A 26,776-nucleotide genomic window follows, 5' to 3' on the forward strand; every position below is an offset into this window, starting at 1 on the left:
CGCACCGTGTAGCCTTCATATTGACTAGAAAAAAAATATTGAAGACTTAGGCTCTATGAGTGTTTTTACCGCGAGAAATAATAATAAAACCTTCTATGAGTTTTTAAGCTTTTTAACATCATCTGTTTTGGAATAAAACGTAAAATATAAGTATTGTATCAACAATAAAACGGTTTCAAACTTTTAATGATTTTATTCCTGATTTTAAATGTAACTTTGTATTTCAAAAGGAACCAAGTCAATACAGAAACACTATTAAAATCTCTTACACATCACTCAGAATTTACGAACAAACTAGTAGGAAATTGTGCAGAGTGTCTACCTGTTAATAATTGAACCCTCAACAACTTGAAACGAGACTATTAATGACTGTCGATCAGGTGTTTTCTTCGTTCATGTGTTCGTTGTGTGCGATCAAGCGTAAACTGTGTTTTCATTTCGTGCTGATCAGTGGAATTTACTATCGGCGGGAGTGACCGTTTACATAATTGGATATTGTGAGCAACAGGTTCATTTATATTTGGTTCATAACAGCAGCATTCGTAAGGTGGTCGTTGTCGCCTGTCATTTGTTTTATGTCATGTACGTTTTTGATGTTGAATGTAACGTTGTCGTTGCTCAATTAATCAAGTGTAAATTTTTTAAGCTTACCTAGTACCTATAGTGGGAATTCCAATTGAATGAACGCAGCTTTCAATAGCGTGACGAATGTTTGCGTACACTGCGCGATATACGCCAGCATGTGCGCCTGTGCGTGAGTATCGCGGAAGTGAATCCAGCCATGCCAACACACTCGTGATTGGTTAGCATTGTATCCAAGGTCGTGCGTTCGCGTTGTAGTTTGAAATACGCGATATACGATCGCGGTTGGATCGAGTGCAGCTGTTGAAACCTGCGTTCATTCAATTGGAATTCCTACTATAGAGGCTAGACTAGCCTAGAGTCAGTATAGCTTAACTTTAGCCTAGACTTAGTCTACTTTTGCATGCATGAATATACTACTACTATACTGCGCCAATAAAGTATCCTTACATTTGGAAAAATAATCATAATTTCCAAACAGAACAAAATTGGGGTAAATTAGTGTTTTTATAGATGCACTATCTAATCCTGCACATTATGACACCACACTGAATCCAATGTGACTTCAAGAAGCAAAGTTACAAGCATTTGATTGGACGAAGGTACAGTTTTAAAAGTGACAAACTGGCGTATTCAAAACTCCACAGACTATAAATTAAAGACAAAGATAAAAAGACTAGTTTGCGTCTGACGTCTCTGTCAATCAAATTCTCTACGATCCTTGATTGGCTAATAGCGCGTATAAGGAAGGTCGATTCATCTGGCTGGTGCCGATCGGAGAAAAGGAATAACAGTGAATGGCTAAAATTACGTACTCTTACAAGGCAAAAAGCAACTTTCCTAGTAGGCATTGTGGACATGGTGCCTTCGGTTAAGAAAGTTTCCTACAATTAAGACCTAACTTTTGAGATGGTTTGTATGTTTGATGGTGCAAAATTAACAATAAGGCGCCCAGTTTTACCGCCGTGTTCAGCCCGGGGTGTTCAGCAACTCATATCATCACGACACTTGTAAACAAACCGTGCTCGGAGTTTGATTGACAGATGACGTCAGACGCAAACTAGTCTTTTTATCTTTGTCTTTCATTATAGACATCTGGTTTGAGAGTGGTGAATGGCTAATTTATGCGTTTGGCTTTAAATTAAAACAAAAGGAACAAAAGGAAACAGAAACAAAAGAACTGGCAAATAAAATGAAAGTTATGAAAAGTACAGAGAAGTAAAAACTGAAATAAAAACTGCTTTAAATAACGCTTCATTAAAGAAACTGTGTTGTCTCTTTGTTGCACTTGTTGGAATCTTTTTGCGCCTTGTATATAGGCCAGTTTGTCACTTTCAAAACTGGACCTTCGTCTATTCAATTGCTTGTAACTTTACTTCTTGAGGTCACATTGAATTCAATGTGGTGTCATAATGTGCAAGATTAGATAGTGCATCTATTAAAAAAACAAATTTACCCCGATATTGTTCAGTTTTGAAATTGTGATTATTTTTCCATGTGTAAGGATACTTTATTGGCGCAGTATACTACAATATACATTGGTTTGTCTCAAGTTCAGCAGACACAATGGTGCATATTTAGCTGGCTGCGGTAAATGATATGGTCACATGCGTAAATTGATATTCATTGTGTGAAAATTCGAAGATCTATTCTAGTCTAGACTGAGCAGTTCCAATAATTGAAACTCCCGGCTCTGACCTCAAACATTCGAAATTTGTAGTTACAACTACAACTGAGTCTAGACTTGAGTTCTCAAGTAATTGCACACACTTACGTGGACGACTTGCTCAGCACGCTTGCAGTTCAACCACGAAAATGCATTAACATCGCTATGTAGTACAGCGACCGAACCTGAGGTGAACCAAAGAATAGTACCTATTATGGTATATTGGATCAGGCCCGTCGGAACCGCTACGGCCGGTATGGCCATGGCCGTACCACTTTTCACCCTAAAAAACCCTATTTCACCTCATGAAAATATTCTTATCATTGTACTCATAAACATTCAATATTTGTATAATCATTGCATAAATATGATAACTTAATAACTTCGGCGATTTTTGAATGGTTGATTTTACATTTTATTTTATTTTTTTGAGGTGTGACTTACGGATTTAGTATCATGTGTACACTGCAATTGAGTCTTATCATGAATTGGTAACCGGAACATGTTTTATGGTTGATCATTTTATTTTGAATGTCCTAGTTTTGAAGTTTAGTCCTATTGTACTTTTCATTTTCAAAAGTGCTTGGGATTCCATGATCCCCATGAGGGGCTCTTCCCCTTCAAACCCCGCTCGGGGTTTCACCCCAGACCCCCAATGTATGCTGTGGCGTACCACTTTTAATTTGCTTCCGACTGGCCTGTATTAGATAATCCATTTGTTTTCCTGTAGATGGTGATGTTGGTGCATGAGCGTAGTATAATTAGTACCGTATTCAATTGAATACCTGAGTGGAAGAAGGGCCCAACTCCATTTTTTTACAAAAATGAGTTAGACCCGCATTTTATTGCCAGCAGACTGTTCTTCCTTGTGTGTGAAAGATGAGCCAAAATTCACTCTCTAAATAGTCTTCCACGTACACTTAATCATGGTTTTCTTGGAAGAAAGGCCCTACTCCATGGAGTTGGGCCCTTCTTCCACAAATATTGGATTAAAGAGGAATTTTGTTCATCCATGAAATCTGCTTTTCACTACAATAAACTTTCTTGCTAACATATTACATGCTTCTACTTGTGCAATTAATGGATAATTACCCAATTTCTGTAGCTATTTATAACACATCTGCTTACGGAACTGGCACTTGCAGTATATTAGTGGAAGAAGGGCCCAACTCCAGCTCAGTATTAAGACCTGTACCGTTGCCATGGAAACATCATATATAATTTCGAATGTATGTAATATTGTATGTTCATGTATTAAAGGTCCCCTGAAGATGAAACTATTCTGTCTATAAAACTTTTCCAAATATTAAGTTTTTTCTTAATATCTCAAAAACAGTTTTGATGGAGTTGGGCCCTTCTTCCACTCAGGTATTCAAAATGTATGTGTGACTCAGAGTCAGAAAGAACTTTAACTTAGTCTTATCTTAGAAGTTAGACTAGGCTAGGGTATCCTTGAATATCAATAATCAATGGAAGCGCGTACACATTTTCAAATGGGTACTAAACTACGCACAAATGAAATAAGATTGAGAGTTCAAATCTGGACAGATACTATTATTTATCAGTAACTTAGGCTGAACCTTAGGCATCCTTGCATCCAAAATTAGCTCTTAAACGGGCATCAAAACATACAAAATTTGTGTACAAATTATATCCCCAAACCATGTAAATAATTATTAAAATCTAACAAACAACAAAAATGACCATAATTGTCAAAATAGTGAAAAAGAGGGGGTGGGGGGGGGGGAGTCTCAACTATCAAGCATAGTTTTTTGGCTGGCACTGTCTCCTTTGGTGTCAAAATGCTCAGGAGGATGAGCTGCTTCAAATTGTAAAAGTTAACCCTAAGCTTTTTGAAACATCACCCTTTTTTTAGGCTGTGCAGCCTACCACTACTGGGAGGAAAAGCTGACCATCATTTGAAAATTTTGGCCTTTCATATATATTGAAAATATAGGCCTACATTTTTTTCCCCCAAAGACCTAAATTTTTTTCAAGTGGTGTAGGCCTACCGTATTCATGCCATTAACTGCTATGCAAGTCATTTGGGTGGGCGCTAATATTTTTTACATTGTTTACATAATACGTAAAAATGGCCAAAAATATTCATTCATCATCAGTGGGCCATCCATATGTATGTTTCAGACCATAATCCAGATTTGCATGGGCAGTTTATAATATTAAATTTTGCTTGTTGTAAAGTCATTGGGTGGGTGCTTTTATGGGTATAATTTTTTTAATGGAACAAATACGGACTATACTGTACATGTAATTTTCCCATTTTCATTTATTTGCAGAGATGTAGACTTGAGTCGTGTGACTTGGACTCGAGTCTGACTCAAGTCACTATTTTTGGGACTTGTGACTTGACTTGCAACTTTACAAAATGACTTGACTTACTTGTGACTTAGACAAAATGACTTGGACTTGGACTTGGACTTGAAAAAATTGACTTGCTACCAACGCAAGTGTGAGGTTACTTTCCTGTAAATTGAAATTTATGGATAGAATTTATGAATATTAATAGGCCTACAATTACATTAATGAATTATCCGCTGGCGGGCCTCATGTCTGGCATAACCTGAACTGGAAATAAATAAATACATAAATAAATAGCGCCCTCAATCAGCGACACGGGCTCGGCGTGGGAAGTAAAAGTATGTCGGGTTGAAAACTCGGAGTACTGTCCCAGCAAACACAAAACTGGTGAATAGACTTGTAGTGACTTGTGACAAGTTGTGACTTACTTGCGACTTGACTTGTGATTTGATGACTTGTGACTTGACTTGACTTGCAACTTTTTCAAAATGACTTGACTTACTTGGGACTTGGACAAAAGGACTTGTGACTTGGACTTGACTTGCAAAAAATGACTTGCTGACATCTCTGTTTATTTGAGGTATTTTCCTTGTTCCTATGTAGTCATGTCTGTTTATTGTATTGCATCCTGTCCTATGTCCTTGTTTGTATTGTACTGTTTTTGTTAAATCAAATGCTGTTTTTATGAATCAAATTAAGCATGGGATAGCTGATTTATTACAGTAAGTACACTTCAAGTTATTATACTCTCTCTCGTTTTCTTTTTGCCTGCAAAACCTTAGCATCAATTTGTAACCAGCCTCCATGGATGCGTCGGTTCTGAGCACTCTTGCAATAAGGCCGAGTAAAAAAAAATACAAGTTTCTCGTCCGCGCCCGCCATCCTCATTTTTTGAAGATTTTTCAAATATCTTTTTATTTTGTAAACTTTCAGTTATAACTTGTTGAAAAAGATGTTTCAGAAGTTGAAACTTATTTTACGGCTTTGTAAATGCATAATACATCATTTAAGAAGAGTTTTGTGATCACTAGAGGGGTCTACCTCTCAAAACAATAAAATAATAAGGGCCTCCTCCTTTTTCTCAGATATCAATCTGTTTGTCGAATACCCAAAATATGGTGCCAAATACAGGTATTTGGCGTCGTTTTCCAATGAAAAATAGAAAATAAAAAGCCCGTCATTCTCCTAATTTTTAAAAAACCGGACGAGAAACATGTTTTTATTTTTACTTGGCCTAATAGGACAATGAAATAGTCAACAGTTAAATGTGGTCTACCCATCAGTTACTTTCATCTGGATAGGCTACACATTTTCTGGTGTTTTGTAATTAGGCCTAACAAAAATAATATTTTGTTTCCTGTAACATGAACTGAAAATAAGAGAATCGCTGGTTAAGGCAAAATTTTCCAAAACACAAAAATCATAGATAAACAGAGATCTTGGAAATATAGGTCTTGGAAAAATAAAAGCTGCCTGAATATTTTTAAAGTTGATAGAATGTGTACAGTCGACACATTTTTGCACGGTCAGTCGGGTTACAGGAAACAAAGCATTACTTTTGTTAGGCCTTAAAGGGCAGGTCTATTGCAAAAACAAGTTTATCTCTCATCGAAGAGAATAATTATTACATTACAAGTTGACACTCGTTGCAATTTTTTCATGCGTATTTCTCCTGAAAAAACAGAAATTTTGTGGGTAAAGTTCGGGCTCGTACATGTACGTGTTCTTCCCACGTTTGAAGCAAAATTAATTTTCAAGGCAGCGGCTGATGACGTAAGTAAATGAAGCGGACACGGTAACATGCTCTCATTTACTTGTGTGATCACTTTGACAAGTTTGACATTAGCAGCAATGAGTTGTACTATTATTTACCATAACATGCTGCATAACAATATGCAGACTGTTGTTCTTATTTTGGAAACAAAGCGTCACACAGTATTGTTACTATGCGTTTGCTTTGTAATATTTCATCCAACTGAAACTATAATAACTATAGCATTGCAATATCGCATCTATAGGGAAATCAGATACATGAGTTTGTGGACTTAACACGGTTTATATGCTAATGCTAGTCTCAGATTGATCACGCTGAAATTCTAAGCTCAAATTATTTCTTTATTTTTTAGTCATTTCTCATGATATTGATATACATATGAATTGTAAAATCACAATTTACTAATATATAAAAAAAGAAGTGGCTGATTTTAACCATGTGTTTAAAAACCATTAAATTTATGATACTTAATTCAGAGTTTTTTCTCTGAACAACAACAGTATACATGTACGTTCTTTCTCGCAAAGCAGGCACAGTCATTTCATGACATCAACTTTTTTCTAGGTCAAATCTGTCTTGTTCGAAGGAACTCATCGCTTAAGTTGCTTTTTTGCGGAATATCAATTTTAAACGTCTTATTTTCTCAAAAAAGAGTCATTTTCATTGTCCTCATAATATTAGCTTGCCAATAATATGATATTGTCCGAGCAATGACCTTTAATGACAGTTTTAAGCATTTTTGCATCCAATTTTAAAGCTGAAATTGCAAAAAGAAGCCCAAACAGGACATAATTAAATAGTGTCAAAACAAAGTTTTCATTATACATGTAGTGTATTTTATCTACATAACATATTCATGTAGCAAAAATGTCGTAGCATTATGGCATTTTGTTGTTGCATAGCAATTTGGCTAGATTATGTAGCAAAATGCAATGCCACCGTACCAACTAAGGATGCCTAACATTCTGCACATTTTGCTAGGGTACCTTATTTGTTTCAAAAGCCACACTGGTTGTTGCCATGGCAATAACAATTGCACTCATGCTGATGCATCTTGAAAAGAAGTTTAAACATCTTTCTTTTATTCAAAGCCTAGTGCTAATTAATGCCAAATGGGATATCAACTTATGTATCATGCAGAACAAAATTATTTTGCTGTGATGTTTATTTTGTTTAATTTGTAAGGGTTGCAGGACTTTGCATGAAGCCTAAAATAAGCATTAAATCTTTAAATAACTGTGTCCTAGTTTTGCAAATTACAATTTAAACATAATTCAGTTCTAGTAGAAACCATGGCAACCCAGAGAAGATATCTTACCCTTCCCAGAATCCTTTGCAACATTGTGCGTCAACTAGTTGACACTCCTATTACTTTGTACAGGTTTCCTTGTGTACAAAATAGACTGGCTAAATGGGTTGATAGTCAAGAAATGTACATACCGTATTTCGTCGAATAAACGCCCCCGGGGGCGTTACATTTTCCCAAGGGGTGGCGTTTATTAGAGGTCATTTTAGCACGAAAATTCCCGTTAAAATCATTAGGTAAGCTTAAAAGTCACGCTAAAATGACGAACTATGACCTTTTGACACTGACTTTTGGTTCACTTCCGGGTTCGGATGCAGATTTTCGCCATTTATTGCTGCTACTCGCGACCATGTGAGCAACTTGGTAAGCTTACTACACAAGATAGCATGGAAATATCGGAGTTTTTTAAACATCTTGGTTGAAAAAAGTGGTGGGGGCATTTATTTGAGGGGGGCCAACTATTTGACGAAATACGGTATTTTGCAAGATCTGGACGTGCTCTGTTCATTGAGGTATCACATATCGACTAATGTTGTACTAGATAGCAAATCAGTACAGAAAATTGAAATGAGAGAAATGCATTGTGGGAAGTGTAAGATATCTTCTCTGATGGCAACCTATATGTACCGTGCATTGATAATGGCCTGTATCCCTATGTTTCATGATTCATGTCCTTCTGCTGCTTGGCCTAGATTTGAGTAATTTCATGATATTTATGTGACATGGTTGCTTATTATTATTGGCATACATTCAAGGGAGTTCAATCTGACTTGAACTTGCTGAATCATAATGTAAAGACTGCACCAACAGTAATGCAGCCATTATAAAGACACCTATAGCTTCAGAACTATTAATATTATTCACAATGTTTAGACATAGAATGAAAGATGGTGTATATGCATTTTGATACCCATTTGTCCAATGTCATTCAATATTAACAACGCAGTAGTGCTGTTAAAGAAAAATATCCGAATTTAAAAATTGCAGTTTGCATCAATCAATGGTTATTATGCAAGCATTGTAGCAGGTTTAGCCTAAAGCCAAGAATGATCCACGTTGCGGAAATTCCGCGAAAATCGCGGAATTCGGAGGTAAAGCGGAAAACGCATTTCTGAGAAAATTTTTTTTTTTTAAATCAGCAAAAATGACATAAAAAAAAAAAAAAAATATAATTGAACATGTTGAAAAGAAATAAATAAAATACTAAATGAAATGGGTCTTCAAAATAGTAAAATACGGGTTGAAGTTGTACACGGGTCATAGCGGCGCGAAGTTACTGACTTTATCGCGGGCTTTTTAATGTCAGAAATGTGCTAAAATTACAAAGCGGAGAAAAGCGGAATTTAGCATTTGTAAAGCAGAAAATTCTTGGCTTTAGTTTAGCCTGCCTTTATATTCGCGCTAACTGCAAATCAATGCAAATAGCTGCAACTTTTAGATTCGGGTATTTTTCTTTCAAAATACTGCTGTCTTGAAAATCTCAAAAATATTCATCTCTTGGAACACAATATGAAATTCATAATTGTCCTGTGTATCAAACACTAGCATGCAAACATGAAACTCCCAGGACACATGTCTAATCCACAAGTGAAGGTCAAAATTGATGTGGATAAAATGAACTGTGTCATTGCAGATGAGACTATTATGTCGTACATAAAACCTGTGTATAAAAAAGGTTGGATTAGAGAGTCCGTTATCAGGGGGGGCCTCACCTTGAAAAAAGATAAGGGTGTGGGCGTGGCACTGATTTTTAAACCGATGATTATACAAGGATTACATAGATCTGCTTTGCAGATCTATCCAAATTCAGATTTTTGCTATAACTTCTTGACATACATGTTCCTTCACCCAATGGAATTTGGGGAGCTGCACAGATAAATGGTGGATGTTACAATCTAAGTGCGGATAGGTTTGCGCTAGTCCGGCTGCATAATGCCTAGTTGATGCAATCTGATTGTGATGATTCACCATGGCAGTGAAATTAGAGCGCTTTGAACACTCTGTGATCTGTGGTAAGGTGCTATATAAATACAGAAATTTATTTATTTACAAGAGAAGGGCCCGAGATATATTTTTGAAAGAAAATGATGGTTGCTTTTGCACAAAATCTGTGCTCTCTAATTGTATTTGTATTCCTTGAATCTTTTCCTTCCATTTATGGCACTATTGCATTTCTGAGTCTTGACAGCACCCTTAGATGGGCACTTAATGGTCCACCGCCTCATCCCTCCCCAACTTACTCCCCAAAATGTTGAAATTTTTATACCATCACAAACTTTGGACTACATGATGATTCATTGTGTGCATTATAAGCTTTCTTCAGATTTGGATGTTTGACCATAGATCAAGTAAATGATCTATGGTTTGACAAAGATCTGTATTTTCGGGCTGTTGTCCAAATCAACTAAAATTTTGGAAAGTTATGGATTTCTACATGTAATATTGAACCATACCAAAGAAGAGGATTCTAAATACCCCTTTAAAAGGGATCAGATCAGAGACTGCGATTGAGGGTCATAGGAATAGATCAGAAACTGTCAGATTGAAGTTGCTGAACTGGAGGGGGAGCTTAAGGGTATACTACTTTTTTTTTTGCTGCTTCGACCAACAATACATCTTATACCCTTAGGGGGTACTACACCCCTGGCCAATTTTGGGCCTATTTTTGCATTTTTCTCCAAAATTATAGCACATTGGTGACAAGTAAGATAAGAAAATTATAGGGGCAAGGACTACAGCTACTGAACTGGAAATTTTATTTCAGCACAGACAACAGTTGTGGAGTTACAGTCAAAAATGAGGAAAACCAATATTTGATCAATAAATCAATAACTACTTGCCTTGAGTTGCTGAATTTTCAGTGCAGTAGCTGTAGTCCTTGCCCCTATAATATACATATCTTACTTGTCACCAATACGCTATAATTTTTGAGAAAAATGCAAAAATAGGCACAAAATTGGGCAGGGGTGTAGTACCCCCTTAATAAGAACAGATCAAAGTCATAGGGAACAGAATAGATAAGAGACTTACAATTTGAGTAGTTCACAGCCAAATTTATGTCCCTTTAAATGACTAAGGTAAGCAGTCACTGCACTACAGATCCACCACAATGGGTCAATGCCCTAGGCTTTAGCAGACAGTAGTTCTAGTGGAAGTGTGAAATCTCAAGCAAGCCACTACATTTCAAAAATTCAGATTCTGTACTAAAGGTTATAAAATTTCATGAAATTTGAACTGAACTGAACCCAAAGTACTGATAAAAAAGTAATCATTTGTTCATTCATTAATTCATTTATTCATTCATTTATTCATTCTATTTCTGTGAAAGTGTACGTCAAAAAACATCACATTCACTTGCATCAAATACAAATAATATTAGTCCCAAACAAAAATGTTTGGTAGACTCATAACCAGTGCGATCTTACCTTTCCGATGTTGATTAAGATACTTCTTGCATCGATCCCGAGATGCGGAAAAACCAATAGTCATTTTGTCCCACATAAATGAATAAATAACAAAAACCCCGATCCCGGTGGACTCACCCAAAAGGTGACGTCACACCATATGATCGCCCCTTATCCGACTTGGGATCCCCTACTCGGACCAAACTTGTAGGGGTGGCGGGGTCGGGATAATCAACATCGGAAAGGTAAGATCGACCGGTTATGAGTCTACCAAACATTTTTGTTTGGGACTAGACTCAGTACACCGGTCGATCTTACCGCTTCCGATGTTGATTAAGATACTTCTTGCATCAACATCTGAAAGATCGATCTAGCAAGTAACCGACGGATGGAGGTACAAGATTGGTCAGCATCTGATCAGGGATCGAGCGGTAACGATGGTTTTCGCGAGGTCAGAAATATTTTCTCCCAACGGTCGGGACAACAAAAAAGACCACGCGATCACAGACATAAACCTCCTTACTTAATAAGTTTGGTGGTTAAGAATAGCGACACTGGTTCTTACCATGCTGAGTATTCTGTATAGTCTGAAAACCTGGTACCCGTACACCACCGTATTATGATCGCCGAACAATGTCCCGGTAAACCTCCCGCCCGTCTCTGATTACTAACGTAAACGGAAGTATCGTGAGAGAAGGGCGAAGGTGGCTTCCGGGACACCGCCTGCTAGATCTCCTCAAGGGACAACCGAACGGTATACCCAAGATGATGAGATAGCTCGTGTCGAGTGGTGGGTCGTGGGACGCGAAACCTTCGCGATCCCCCGGACCCCACAACACCTGGACCAGCCATTGCGACAGCGGCTGGACCGAAAGGCTCTGTAAGGGTGATGAATGCGGTCGTGAGTCCTCGCAAGGCTTGTGTTCGAAGAAATAGTGCTGCAGCGCCTTATCGGACACCCCAGCCTATCTTTGGCTTCAGCCGAACCTTGCCCAACCCTGGGGATTGGAGAGGGACGAATGTCGGTATGCACGCGCCCGTTCAGTAGTCACGAGAACAGAGCGCCGAAACAGTGTCGCTCCAGTGTTTGTGAACACGGAAGCTAACCTCGAGACCGTGTGCAACTCAGCACCGCCGTCCGAAGCCAACGCCAAACCGGAAAGCCATCTTGAGAGTTACGTATTTAAGCGCCGCTTTTGACGGAAGGTCAAAAGGGTGACCCTTAAAGTAATCTAAGACTGTGTTGGGATCCCTTAGGAGGATCACTTTCCTTTTGGTAGACACTCGTTGAACATACCGTCGAGGCGAGACTAATAAGGTAACCATCGGTTATGATAGTCAACCCGTCTCGAAACCTCGGTGAATGGAGAGGACAGCTGACTTATAGCTGGCCCCAGTGGCCCGCTGAAGTCTTGCTTGGAACTTTTCTGTCAGAAACTCCGGAACTAGCAGCACAGAGGTTTCTAAGCGGGAGAGCTATTTGTCTCATAGCACCAAGCGTAGTATGGAGCCAGACTCTGGCTATACGTGTCACGGAGGGTAGACTTCCGTCTAGCCCCGGCGATGGAGAAAAACAGCTTCTGATGAAAAGTATCCCTCCGCGGCGTGTTCCCTGGTAAGGGCCATGCAGCTAACTGCAGGTGCTCTAGTGATAGACTGGGTACCTCCGCTCCGGGCATCCGGAGTAGATCTGGTACTGGGAGTGCCAGCGGCCTTGCCGCCAGCAGAATGACAATGCAGTCTTCCCACCCGATCTTGGTCACCACCCTCATGAGTAGTGAGATCGGAGGGACTGCATAAGCTGTCATCCTCCCCAGTCTATGGACAGAGCGTCCACGGTGAATGCTTGGGGTCCGCGACCCTTGAGCAGTACACCGGCAGTGGATGATTGCGATGAGATGCGAACAGATCTTTCGAGGGTGGTACATCCCCTTGAAGATCGTCTGAGCGATTTCCGCGGAGCAAGGGACCATTCTGCTGGTCCCGACACCCTTCCTCGTGACAGATTGTGCGCGAGGATGCTGGTGACGCCTGCGATGTGTATCGCTCTCATCGTAATCTGCCTGAACTTGCACCACCCTATCAGGTGTCGTGCATGCAGGCTCAATCGTGGTGGCCCGGAGTCCCCTTGTCTGTTGGGGTAGGCTACCACGGTTGTGTTATCCGTCAGGACAACGGTATGTGATTCCACGATCACCTCCTCGTGAGCGAGGGAGGTTGATGTGAAACTCTGTCTCTATGGCCCCCATAGGCCCGAGACGGAGTCTCCGTGGATGTGGACCCCCCAGCCCCGTTTGACGCTATGGTCGTCACTACGTGACATACCGGGGGTGCAGGAAACCTGACACCATGGAGAGGACAGCTGACTTATAGCTGGCCCCAGTGGCCCGCTGAAGTCTTGCTTGGAACTTTTCTGTCAGAAACTCCGGAACTAGCAGCACAGAGGTTTCTAGCGGAGAGCTATTTGTCTCATAGCACCAAGCGTAGTATGGAGCCAGACTCTGGCTATACGCACGGAGGGTAGACTTCCGTCAGCCCCGGCGATGAGAAAAACAGCTTCTGATGAAAAGTATCCTCTCGCGCGCGTTCCTGGTAAGGGCCATGCAGCTAACTGCAGGTGCTCTAGTGATAGACTGGTACCTCCGCTCCGGCATCCGGAGTAGATCTGGTACCTCGGGAGTGCCAGCGGCCTTGCCGCCAGCAGAATGACAATGCAGTCTTCCCACCCGATCTTGGTCACCACCCTCATGAGTAGTGAGATCGGAGGGACTGCATAAGCTGTCATCCTCCCCAGTCTATGGACAGAGCGCCCACGGTGAATGCTTGGGGTCCGCGACCCTTGAGCAGTACACGGCAGTGGATGATTGCGATGAGATGCGAACAGATCTTTCGAGGGGTGGTACATCCCCTTGAAGATCGTCTGAGCGACCTGCGGAGCAAGGGACCATTCTGCTGGTCCCGACACCCTTCCTCGTGACAGATTGTGCGCGAGGATGCTGGTGACGCCTGCGATGTGTATCGCTCTCATCGTAATCTGCCTGAACTTGCACCACCCTATCAGGTGTCGTGCATGCAGGCTCAATCGTGGTGGCCCGGAGTCCCCTTGTCTGTTGGGGTAGGCTACCACGGTTGTGTTATCCGTCAGGACAACGGTATGTGATTCCACGATCACCTCCTCGTGAGCGAGGGAGGTTGATGTGAAACTCTGTCTCTATGGCCCCATAGGCCCGAGACGGAGTCTCCGTGGATGTGGACCCCCCAGCCCCGTTTTGACGCTATGGTCGTCACTACGTGACATACCGGGGGTGCAGGAAACCTGACACCCTGGGTCAAATTGGGCTGATGGGACCACCACCAGAGTTCCTCTCGCGCGATCTCCGACAACGGAACCGCGAGGGAAACTGGGAGACGACTGGGCCTGCAAGCAGGCTAGAAGGTGTAGTTGGGTAAGCCTAACGTAGAAACGGCAGTACAGTCACGAGGTCTACCATACTGGCCATTAGGCCTACCACCTTCATCCATGCCACAGCGGGTTTTGCCCGAGACTCGGCCAAGAGTCAGGCACACCGCACCATGTTAAATCACCCGCTCGGGTGAGAGCACGCGAACCCCTCCGTGAGGGTGATCTGGGCCCCTACAAAAAGTGGTGTTCTGCGTCGGGACCACGCTGGACTTTTTGAGCTGATCAAAAATCCAGGGTCCGCACCCTACGGACTATCAACCCCATGAGACCCGTAGTCTTCAGTGGAGTGCGTCCGTATATGAGCCAAACGTCCAGGTAGCAACTGATGTTGACACCCTGTGCTTCAGATACGCTGCCACCGCTCTGACCAAGAGTGTTAAACACCCTGGGAGAGATGGACAGGCGGATGGCGGTATCAAAACTGGTAATTTTGATCCTGTACCTAGAAGCGCAGATGCCTCCGATCTTGAGAGGCGATTGGCATATGCAGATAGGCGTCCGAGAGATCTAGCGATGCTGTTCCCATGCCCCTGATGGGGCAGGCTAGCACCGAGGCGAGAGTCCCCATTCTGAACCTCTTGGGCCTGAAGAACGTGTTCAACAGCCTGCGGTTCCGGATGGGGCTCCGTCGCCGGTATTCCTTGGAGCCAATGGCTCCAAGATCACCCGTAGAGAACGGGGGTAGACCGGGACAATCGCCCGCTTCGTGAGAAGCTGTGTGATCCCTGTCAGTAGTGCCCGACGCTGGGGGCCGTCTGACGGCACTACTGTGGACCTCTGAAATGTGCAGGCAATGTGGGGAGACTGGGTTGCCAGTCTGTAACCCCCACTCACCACTGACCATACCCAGGCACTCAAAGAGATGGTTTCCCACCTCTGGGTGAAAGCCATAGCGGTCGTCCACTGGGAGATCCCCAGTGGAAAAACCGCTGAGCCCCCCAGGAATGCTCTGCCTAGCTTCCCTTGGAATAGCGCTTGCTCTTCTTCGGGGCTTGCCAGCTGTTCCTGTGCTACCCTTGCGCCTCCCAGAAATGGGTGCTACAGAGGTAGTGGGCTCGGGTCCTGTTGGTGGTGCACGGCCTGCTGAAGTCGGAGCTCCTACCCATGGTAAGGGCAGTTTCCGACTTCTTCAGAGTGCTCCGTTGGTAGCTTCTTTGCACGGTCCTCCACCGAGCGCAGAAGCATCCAAAGAGAAAAAGGACCCTGCCTTTCCATCGCGTTGAGCGATTGGAGTGGCAGGCCCCACCCCGGCGCTGAGTGGACACCCTATGGGCTAGGCCCATGGAGCTCTCGTTGAGGCTAGCTGTTAGCACCGCTAATAGGCTCACCTCATGGAAGAGCTCAGATGTTGTCTGAGCGTGATACGCTTGACGACATCTGGGTCCCTCTCGGATCCCCTCAGGTAGGTCCCGTGGTCCTCCCGCGTTACACGCAGAGGAAGCGTGCAAGCACACGCGGCGTCATAGCTCTACTGAGCTCGACAGCCCCACGATATCTACCCGTGAGGTTTGCCGGGAATGAGAGTGCAGGCGTCCCCTGTGAGGAAGCAGCAGCTGAGCATCCTACTGAAAGGATCCCCTGGTCCTCCTCCATGGACTCCCCTTAGGGGGTGTCCGGGAAGATCAGTGTTGCTCCCCTCGCGGGGCAGCGGGGAAGGAGATTGTAGTGATGTCACTACCGGACTCAGCTTCCGACTCCTTTCCCTCGCCCACAGTATCCGTATCATGCTCCGATGATGACGGTAACTGAGGACGGGCATCTGAAAGTGGGTAAGAAGGCTACCACTGAAGTCAAGCCGTAGCTCGTCTTTGTAGCTGCCACCGAATGCACCTGGGTCGCTGTCCCGTGAGAGACTGCGAGCCCAACCCCTGAATAATCGCCAGCCAGTCCCTGTGGACAGCCAGCAGCTATTCTAGGGCCCAGGGTATCACTCGGCGGTCCCGCCATGGAACGCTGCCTTGTGACACCCCAGTTGGTTCTGCTAAGACTACACCCACAGCGTTAGCCGCGGTATCGTCTCTGCTGAACCCATGCATGCTAGGGTTCAACCCAGGCAAGCCCGGGGTACCCTTGCATGCTGCCCGTCGCTGGCTACTACTGTGGCTGTTTGAGCCCGTAGATATGCCTGCAACAGACGGGTGTCCTCCTGCTAAAAACCCGTGAGGATTTTTGGCTAGAGGACTGGTATCCTCCTGCTACAAAACCCGCTAGGGTTTTCGCTGGTGGTTACCGCTCTGCTGCCTGCTACTTTGCTCCGGACGTATAGTCAGTGCTTTCGCTGGCTGCTGAGCCTTTGGACGCGCTTAGCAGTCCCGAAGGAACCGCCTGCTTGTCCGGGGACCGGAGCCCCTTAAGCAGACCTGCCATGACCCATAGGGGCTGTCACAGCAGAATCTACCGTGTCGACTGGTATCCTCCTGCTGCAAAACCCGCTAGGGTTTTCGCTGGTGGTTACCGCTCTGCTGCCTGCTACTTTGCTCCGACGTATAGTCAGTGCTTTCGCTGGCTGCTGAGCCTTTGGACGCCGCTTAGCAGTCCCGAAGGAACCGCCTGCTTGTCCGGGACCGAGCCCCTTAAGCAGACCTGCCATGACCCATAGGGGCTGTCACAGCAGAATCCACCGTGATCGACCTTACCAGTGCCCTTGGTAGATTTCTTCTTCGTCTTATGGCGATGATGGAGCCTATCCCAATCGTCAAGCTGGAACTCGGAGAGTCCTAAGCAAAAGAAAGACATCTAGAAGATCGTGAGCACTCCCTGTGGGTGAAACAGAGCGGGTGTGGGTCCCGCTCCGTCACCAGGGAAGGGTCCAAGCCCGACAGGGCCGAGGCGAAGCGAGGAGAAAAGGGAGGGGGGCACTACCCCCCCCCCAACACGCGACTCAAGCCCAGTAAGCAAACCTGAGCACGGAGGCTGGTCGCTAACGTTAGTGGTAAAGTAAGGACTGGCTAACTTTATTACTAAAATGTCAGACGGGTCCCTACCAATCCCCACCGTATGAATATAGATAAAAACTAAAAGACAAGATCATGCAAATTGCAAATGCACAGTGCTTGAGAAAAATAAATTGTATTTTAGATTGAGATTTAGGTGTTTGTTTAAAAATTTGAAAATGTTTCTCTGACTTAGAGAAGTTTAATTAACACAAATTATTAACACTCACACAAAAAATCTGATGAAGAACTACATAATTTACACACATCCTTTCTGCAATCCATGGCATACATTTGTAGGCATATTAATTAAGCTTGAGAAAAAAAATGCGCAGTGCATCAGCTATTCTCTACAGATTGTAAACAACATGAAATGTATACGGTATGTGTTGAGGCATCAGTACAAGAAGGCCCTATCTACAATAGCTGCCCTATACTGCCCCACCTAGGCACTGCATTTTGAGGAGAGCGAGAAGGTTCTCTATTCCAAAAATTCTCAGAACACAACAGATTCTCTATTCCGAAAACAAAAGGTTCTCTATTCGAATATGAAAAAGGTTCTCTATTCGAATATGAAGAAATGGGTTCTCTATTCCAAAAACAAATAAAGGGACTTCCTCATTGCTATTTGGTGAAGATAGCTGATTACTGTGTGAAGCTATCTACTAAAGATAGCTGATGGCTATGTGAGGTCAGTGCTACCAACTGATATTAGCAGGTGGCTTTGTGAAGTCTTTGCTATCTGCTGGAGATAGGTGATATCTATCAGTCATTGCTATCTATCTAATGGCTATGTAAAGTTAATGCTACATAGTGGGGTTAGCTTATGGCTCTGTGAAGTTATTGCTATCTACTACATGTAGGGAACAGGACATTTCGTCTCCCTACCATTTTGCCCCCTACATGCTGAACTGCTAATTATAGTGCCCACCACCATGCAACATGATTCAACAACGACAGATTCAGAAAAAAGAACCTCTAGTATAATTTGGAATAGAGATCACGGTGACTCATTTCGGAATAAAGAACCTTTTTTAGATTTTGGAATGGAGAACTTTTTTCATATTCGGAATAAAGAACCTTTTTTCTTAATCGGAACAGAGAACATGGTGACTTATTTCGGAATGAAGAACCTTTTTTCTTTTTCAGAATAGAGAACCCATTTTTTCATTTGGAATAGAGAACCTTTCCTGTTTTTGAATAGAGAACCTTCGCAATAGAGAACCTTTTTAAGTTTCGGAATAGTGAACCTTCGGAATAGCGAACTTTCGAAATATTTATTGATTTTGACTGAAAATTTGTGAAAATATGTTTGCCAAAAAATATGTTTTACACCAAATTTGACAATTAAGTAACAGACCCTTAATTTATACCATAAAATGTTCGAAAAAAAAAAAAAAAAACTGTGATAAATTGGCACTTTATCAAAAAAATTTTGAGACTTTTTTTTTTTTTAATTTGAAAATGTTTCTCTGATTTAGAGAAGTTTAATTAACATACCTTATTAACTATTTATAACTGATTGCTTCATCAATCACACTCACACAAATAAAGAACTTCATTGTACACCTCCTTTCTTAAATTATATGTAATGCAGATCCATGGGATACGGTTTACTAAAAAAAACTGTGATAAATTGGCACTTTATCAAACAATTTTGAGAAAAAAACTCCCTTTCTTAAACCTAATTTTAGCTTTCTTAAACAAAATTTTTACTTTCTTAAACCAAATTTTCATGAAATTGAGGGCCATCAATAAACCAAAATGGCTAAAAAATGCACCTTGAGTCTAACCTAAATGGCTGAAAATGCACCCCAAATCTGCCACACATTCCCATCCCCTCATTTCCACCAAGAACCCTTCTCCCCTGGATCCCTCTTAACATTGCCCAATAAGCTTCTTGTGAAGAAGATATTGTTTTGAAAGTGCATGCTCAGGTCGCTCATCGTAATAATTTGATAATTATGGTAATTGTGAGGAAGGAAGCAAGCTTGTAAGGGACAAAACATCCTGTTGCTCAGTCAGACATCAGTGTGTTCTAGCTTATATAATTGTCAATGACAACACAGTTGTTGGTTTTTGATGGCTACTACTACACAGAGTCAAAATGATCTCATTTCAAGTTGCACTGGTCAATAATCTCCAATCAACACTGATTCACAGCTCAAACTTTGACCCTTGGGGTGATGTTATGGAGTATGATTTTTATACCCAACGCTTTTCTGGGAGTGGCCCAGTAACTTATGGGTTAATAAGATATTTATGCAGGTTAATTTGGGGGGGTTGACAAATTTTGCAAAAAGTGGAAATTTATGTAAATTTGGGTTTTTCCCTAAAGGTGGGGGAACTGGGGGGGCAAGAAAAATATGGCAAATGAACCCCTTGCTCCCCCCCCCGTACAGTCTGTCCACATAGAAGTACAAAGTAAATAGACCTTGGAAACTGGAGGTATGAGGGTCACTCCATATCTGACCCCCTCATATTTCTTTTATATTTTAGTCATATGTTGACAATGTTGTACCTGTAAAAATATTAAAAACCTGCAGGTTTGAGGCCTGTAGTTCTTACGGATTTTCTGTGGCAGCCATTTAAAGTTGGAGTACATGTAGGTGGTTGGACCCAAAAGTTGCCCTCTAAATAAATTTCATCTCTGGGAGTATGTGCCTTCTTTATAAAAAGAGAGAAAGGCCTGAAACCTTGTATACACACTAACTGCATGTCCAATTTGTCAAAAAGTAAAAAGTAAAATTTCTGTAATTGCGCGTTGTGTCACGGGGTCATTTTAAATATGCAAGAAAAAATGTAATGTTTTGTAAACTGGCAAGTTTAACCCCCCTTAATTCACATTCACAATGTGGTCCACCTTCAAAGTTTTTAAAACATCACTTATATATGACTACTAGTCTTAAATTACAACTTTGCTAAGTCCCAGTAATTGTATAGGTTGACTTCATATTAAACAAGCCCAAAGTTAACCATTTTCTTATGATTGCATGTACTGCAATTGTGCCGAATTTGGAAGGCTTAAAAGTCAAATTGGCCCCAATATTGAAAATAAAATGGAAATAAAAGTAAATAGGGTCAATAACTACACATCTATGATCTAGTCATTTATTTTCAATATTGTAGCCATTTTGACTTTTTAAGCCTTCCGAATTCGGCACATTAGCAGTACATGCAATCATAAGAAAATGGTCAACTTTGGGCTTGTCGTTTTCTATGAAGTCAACCTATAAGATTACTGGGATTGAGCAAAGTTGTAATTTATGAGTAGTAGTCATATAAAAGTGATGTTTTATAAATTTTGAAGGTGGACCACATCAAATTTGGACCCCTGAAAATGTTGAATTTGCAATAAATTTCATCTTCGTGAGGGTGCTGTTCGAAATGTAAATGAATTGTGAGCTCAATTTTTTGGATATATGCATTGTATTTATCCTATTTATAGCATCAGTGACAACAAAAAACAATTAATTTGACAAAAAATGTGAATTTAAGTGGGCTAAACTTGCCAGTATACAAAACATTACATTTTTGTGTGCATATATTTAATGACCCTGGGACACGACGCGCAATTACAGACATTAGTTGATTTTTACTTTTTGACAAATTGAGCATGCAATTAGTGTGTATATAAGGTTTCAGACCTTTCTCTCCTTTTATAAAGAAGGTACAGACCCCAAAAGATGAAATTTATAAAGGGCAACTTTTGGTTCTAAATTTAGGCCTCCCTACTCCAACTTTAAATGGCTGCCACAGAAAATCCGTAAGAGCTACGGACCTCAAATTTGCAGGTTTTAATATTTTACAGGTACAACATATGACTAAAATATAAAGCAAATCTGAGGGGGTCAGGTGGGGACCTCCTTGATTTCATATGGAGTGACCCATGAGAATAATTATTTCAGTGCAATGCGTGTGTAAATGCTTCTTTGGCACGCCAACTGCTGCACGATTTGTACTTGCCGCGTGCACCACGCTCTTTACGTGTCACGTTTTTTAACACGCAGTGCGTGTGACACAAATCATTGACCCCCGATGCCACATATTTGGTTTGTACTTCTATGTGGGCAGACTGGATATAAACTAAACTTACTAAAGGGACTACAAAGTAGACTACTAATTTAACCTTGTTATTTACCAGAAATTTTCAAATGACGTTTGACCCATTTCATACATACATGGGATAGTAAACTGAATACATGTACAATTGCATCTTACATCAATTTTCTCTTTCCTGATATTTCATTTCCTGATCTATCTTAAGGTTAGCGAGAGTTTTTCATGCGCTTGATTTCAGAGGGCGTAAGTTCATAACAGAAACAGCCATGCAGAAAATGAACAAGCGTGCTGGGACGTAGGCCTACTTACAATAGAATATTGATCCACGGTCAAGACATGAAACTTAGCTCGTGCCCGGAGCTCGTGAGTCGGGGGGTGGGCGGGGGGTTACATGAGGGGCGACATGCCGGGTCGGATGCCGGGAGGGGTACAAGCCATTTTCGGCAATTTTCATAAGGATTTTATAAATTTTAAAATTGATTGGGGCACTTCGTCAAGCTACGCCCTGGAAAATATGTTGATTTTGAATTTATAGCCTTGATATCTTTGATGAAATAAATCAATGCTGCTATTCCCCTGATTACAATGTAATAGGGTACAACAATAACATCAACAACAATATCAAAAAGCAATTATTTGCAAATCGAATTTGGGAAGAATAAAAAAAAAAGACAGACTTAGCAGGCCTACAAATTTCTGAATTATATAAAGTGAAAAACAATCAATCACGATTCACTGCAGTCAGCGAATCAATCAAATAAAACTAAAAAGAAAGGAGCAAGAAAGAATAAAGAAATAGTGAAAAAGAGAAAGAAAGAGAGAGAGAGAGAAATAAAAAGAACGAAAAAGAAAGTAAGAAAGAAAAAGAAAGGAAGAAAGAAAGAAAGAAATGAAAAAAATGAAACAAGAAAAGAGAAAGAAAAGAGGAAAGAAAGCAAGTAAAAATGAGAAAAGAGAGAAAAAAAAAAGAAAATTCAGCCACATGGGGACTCGAACCCACAAAAATTGTTCATAACAGATTCCCAGTCCAACGCTCTATCCACTGGACCATACATCAGCTTACGCGATTTCTTATTCGCGAAGCGGATATGTAACTATAATTTGATATAATTACTTGATTACAATCGCGTCCGCCCAATGGCTCTTAGAATAAACACGCATGTCGGCGCTGAAATTTTGAACGAACTGATGGAGGAAAAACCTCGTTTTTTTGTAATACTAGCTTCAATTTGGAGTGAAAATCAAATGGGATAGCAATTGGCAGAATGTTGAGAAATAATGTAGGTATTCAGATGTCTAAATTAACACCCCGTTATCAAGATATCGATAATTTCACAAAACAGTTTTTTCTCAGACAAGATTCTCGAAAATGTTCCCCAAAAACGGGCTTTTTAAATTTGATCGGTACTGTATTTGGTTCTTCCCCATGGCAACATTATTTCTTTAATCGATTTGTAGTACAATACAAAAAAGGAGAAAACAATCACTCGGGCGTGGTTTTATACGGAGCGAACATTTGAAAAAACTGCATGGAACGTGTTTTTGATCTTGTGAACATGGTGCGTAAAAATGATTTAAACGAAGGATTTTCAAACGGATTCTAAAATTTTTTATAAACACACAAAAAAATTGTAAAGATACATCCATGCACCAACATTTGACTCACTGCGATATTTGATTGCTGAGAAAACGCGGTTTTAGAGAACAACTTTATACGTCTTTTATACGTTTTTTATACGTTTCTTCGTGTAACCTTAAGGTGGTATTGGAGGCATTATGTTCAGGGTACTTTCATTTTGCATACTTTTACCTTGAAACTTGGTCAAAGTATTTCTAATATGTTCTAATGTATTATATAGTGAAGTTGTCCCCTAATTTGCATATCTGCATAATTAATTAGCATTTATGCAAATTAGCTCATTAATTATGCAAATATGCAAATTAGAGGGCAGCTTCACTATATAATACATTAGAAGATATTAGAAACACTTTGACCAAGTTTCAGGGCAAAAGTATGCAAAATAAAAGTACCCTGAACATTTATGCATTGATTTTTAGCAAAATATTGACAAAAATTACATAGTAATGAGCCTTTCCAGTCCTTTTAGCTCATTTACTATATTGATTATTGACAAAAACAATAGGATACAAGAAAATATAAATTGATGTATTATGGAAAGCGTATGTCCGATTTGCTCCAAACAAAAGGCATAATGATCAGTGCACTTTACCCTACTCAATTAAAACATGCTCAAAGCATTTCCTTATTTGTAGAAAATGCATCCAATACCACCTTAAGGGTCATGCCAACAGGCCAAGGGGTGTCAAAGCATATCTTCCTTCTAAACGAAGTTGTAACCTGTACATAGGGCCCCTGGATACAAATTTCATTTGAACTGCTTTGAATTAGATTTTTGTGCTTTATGTTTTTCATTGTCAAGTGGTTTTCTCAGTAGACTGCTTAATTAATGTTTGTATAGAATTAGACTATGCCATAGTCGAATTTTATTAAAAATATGTTATTATTAGTTATGATGAACCCATTTCGTTGAACTCAAAATTATACTGATGTTTATTAAAATTAAAGTATTCAATAGTAAAATGGTCATAAAGAGTTAAAAATATCAGATGATTAGTGACAATAAAAGTAATTGAATGCAACATTATCTTGCATAATTATAATGGCTCACTTTAATACTGAACAATTCTGATTTTGGAATCTACCAGTTTATTGATAGCGAACCCCGAAAATTCGACTATGGACTTTGAATTGTAAGCAGAACTTTACCCCTGGACTTTGCTCTCTAAAAACACACTGTCAAGCATACTTGTTTATCAGTCCATTAACCACAAGTACGCGCTAGATGTTTGATGAGAGATTAACTTTCAGCGTCAACACAAAAGCGCCATAAATACCACAGACAGTTGTGTACGGTGTAGTTAATGGTAATGGAGCGGGCCCAGAAGATTTAAACCATAGCAAGATATGGGCGACCAATCACAAGGCAGATCCATTTAAAGATGCATTACATCATGGCCAATTTTAGTTAGGCCAGAAATTGGCCTAACTCTCCATAGAGTCCTGTGTTAAAAATCTTAACCGCAAGGCAAAGTCAGTAGTCTACTTGGGAAGCTAACAAAGAGAGGGAGTAGGTGACTGAAAAGATCAGATGTGAAATTCTATCAATTGTGCACACATTAATTAAATCAGAGTTTTAAGCTTAAATACAATATCCAGAGTATGCACAATGGGCAAGTGGACTACGGGGTAGTCTAGTATAGAATAGAACCATACATTGTGGGGTTGCTACTCGGAAATTTAAAAATATTTATATCATATGTCCAACTTTTGGAGTTAGTAGATGATAAATTACAATGTAAGTACTACATGTCATACGTGTACATGTATGTATTAATCAGTCTGAACTCAATTGATTACTCTGCAGCTCTTCAAGAGCATTTCAGTCATAACTTGACCCCCCCCCCCCACTACCACCCCTTGAAAACCAATGTCAGAGGATAGGGCACCAACCTTTGCTTCATGTAGGTTTGTTCCAGATGACCTCATATGAGAGGTTCCAGCTTAGTTCCAACTTACTAAGACCACACATACAATTTACTTATAGCTACAATCAAGGAAATTAATGTTGGCATCTTGTGATTTAGAGGGGGGCACAGCCGCCCGTGCCCCCCCTTTGGCGGATCCCAAAAATAAAAAAGAAGAAAAGAAAGAGAAGAGAAGGAGGAAAGAAAAGAGGAAAAGAAAAGAAAGGAGAAAAGAAAAGAAAGAAAAAAAAACGGAACAACGTAAAAAGAAAGAAAGAAAATCTTCGGGCCTATAGCCTAATAAATCTGTAGTGAGTATCATACACCGGGTGGCACTCTCCAGGCGCGGATTCAGCCCCCCTCTCAAAAAAAAAAAGAGGAAAAGAGAAGAGAAAGAGGAAAAAGGAGAGAAAAAGAGAAGAGAAAGGAGAAGGGGAAAAGTTAAATTGCACGTAATTAGTAGGCCCATGCCAAATAAACCGCACAGTAGCTCACAGTCTGGTCTATCAAAAGTAGGCCCTATAATACTAGCAGGATACTAGTTAGGTCGGATTCTTTTAGGCAGTACTTGTTGATTTCTGATTGCCCGTCAATGATGCAGGGCCCGTCACATTTTGTCACCAAAGTCAGTATTAATACGGACTCCATGCTGACTTCGATCCATGCATGCTTTAAATTGCGAATCTCCGAGTCTTAGGCCTAGGGCCTATTAAAGTGTCAGTGTAACATTTTACAAATTGAGTTCGGGCCCTGTTTTGTTTTAAAAAGCAATGATATACTCTCGTATATGTTATGTATAGTGTAAAACAGATGCACCAAATGGCTTCAATTGGACCTTCACTTTGCAAAATTTCCAAATTTCGGAGGGGGAACATCAGACACCCCTGTCTATATAAACAACTGCCCGTGCCGCTTCTGTATTTCACACCCAGCACTCTGAATTTATACAATAACAGTGAAAAAAGGTGGCCTGGCAAATTTTATATTTTCGGCTTTTTCAAACTCAAATTTTACACCATAATAGTGCCAAAATGGTCCACCAAATGGCTTCAATTAGGTTTTTATTTTGCAAATGTTTCTCATTTCTGAGGGGCATCCCCCTCAGACACCCCCCCATATTGCGCAACGTCATGGGTACATAGGTATAAATCAATAATTTTACAAAAGAGGTCAAAATTTGTCCACGAATGGCTTCAATTGGGCCGTCTTTTTGCAAATTTTAGGCTTTTTCAAACTAAAATTTTACACAATAATGTTGACAAAATGGTCCACCAAATGGCTTCACTTGGGTCTTCATTTTCCAAATGTTTCTCACTTCTGAGGGGGGCACATCCCCTCAGACACCCCCCTGCATCGCCCAAGCGCTCCGGGATGCACGCTTCAAGCGTCCATTTCTTACATTTCATGTTTATTTTAAGGAGTGTGCCCCCCCTTTCTCCAAATCCTGTATCCGCCCCTGAATGTTGGCACACTCTGGCTTACTATATGTAAATCACCACCCCTCTCCCCCAGTTCAATGTTGATGACAACACTTTACCCATTGGGCTATCCAGTCTTCCCAACATTTGTTGAGGGGGAATGGGAAAAGGAAGGGAAAAAGGGTTTGAACTTCTCATCAAACATTGACATTATACTAATTTCATTGAACTCTTGGAGAAGCAATGCAGGCTTTGAGTTAAAAAAAATTGAGGTGTATGATAAATAGCACACCTCAAACTTTG

General features: G+C 41.0%; 1 protein-coding gene across 1 annotated transcript in view; it reads left to right on the top strand.

The window, feature by feature from the left end:
- The first annotated feature begins 389 nt into the window (after positions 1–389).
- LOC140158383 (solute carrier family 12 member 1-like) overlaps positions 390–26,776 on the top strand; it is an 88,345-nt gene continuing 61,958 nt past the window's right edge. The window contains exon 1 of the mRNA XM_072181476.1: positions 390–497. The gene's annotated coding sequence lies outside the window, so the exon portion shown is untranslated. The remainder of the gene's footprint in view (positions 498–26,776) is intronic.

The sequence above is a fragment of the Amphiura filiformis genome, chromosome 8 (assembly GCF_039555335.1).
Source record: "Amphiura filiformis chromosome 8, Afil_fr2py, whole genome shotgun sequence".
Lineage (NCBI taxonomy): Eukaryota > Metazoa > Echinodermata > Ophiuroidea > Amphilepidida > Amphiuridae > Amphiura > Amphiura filiformis.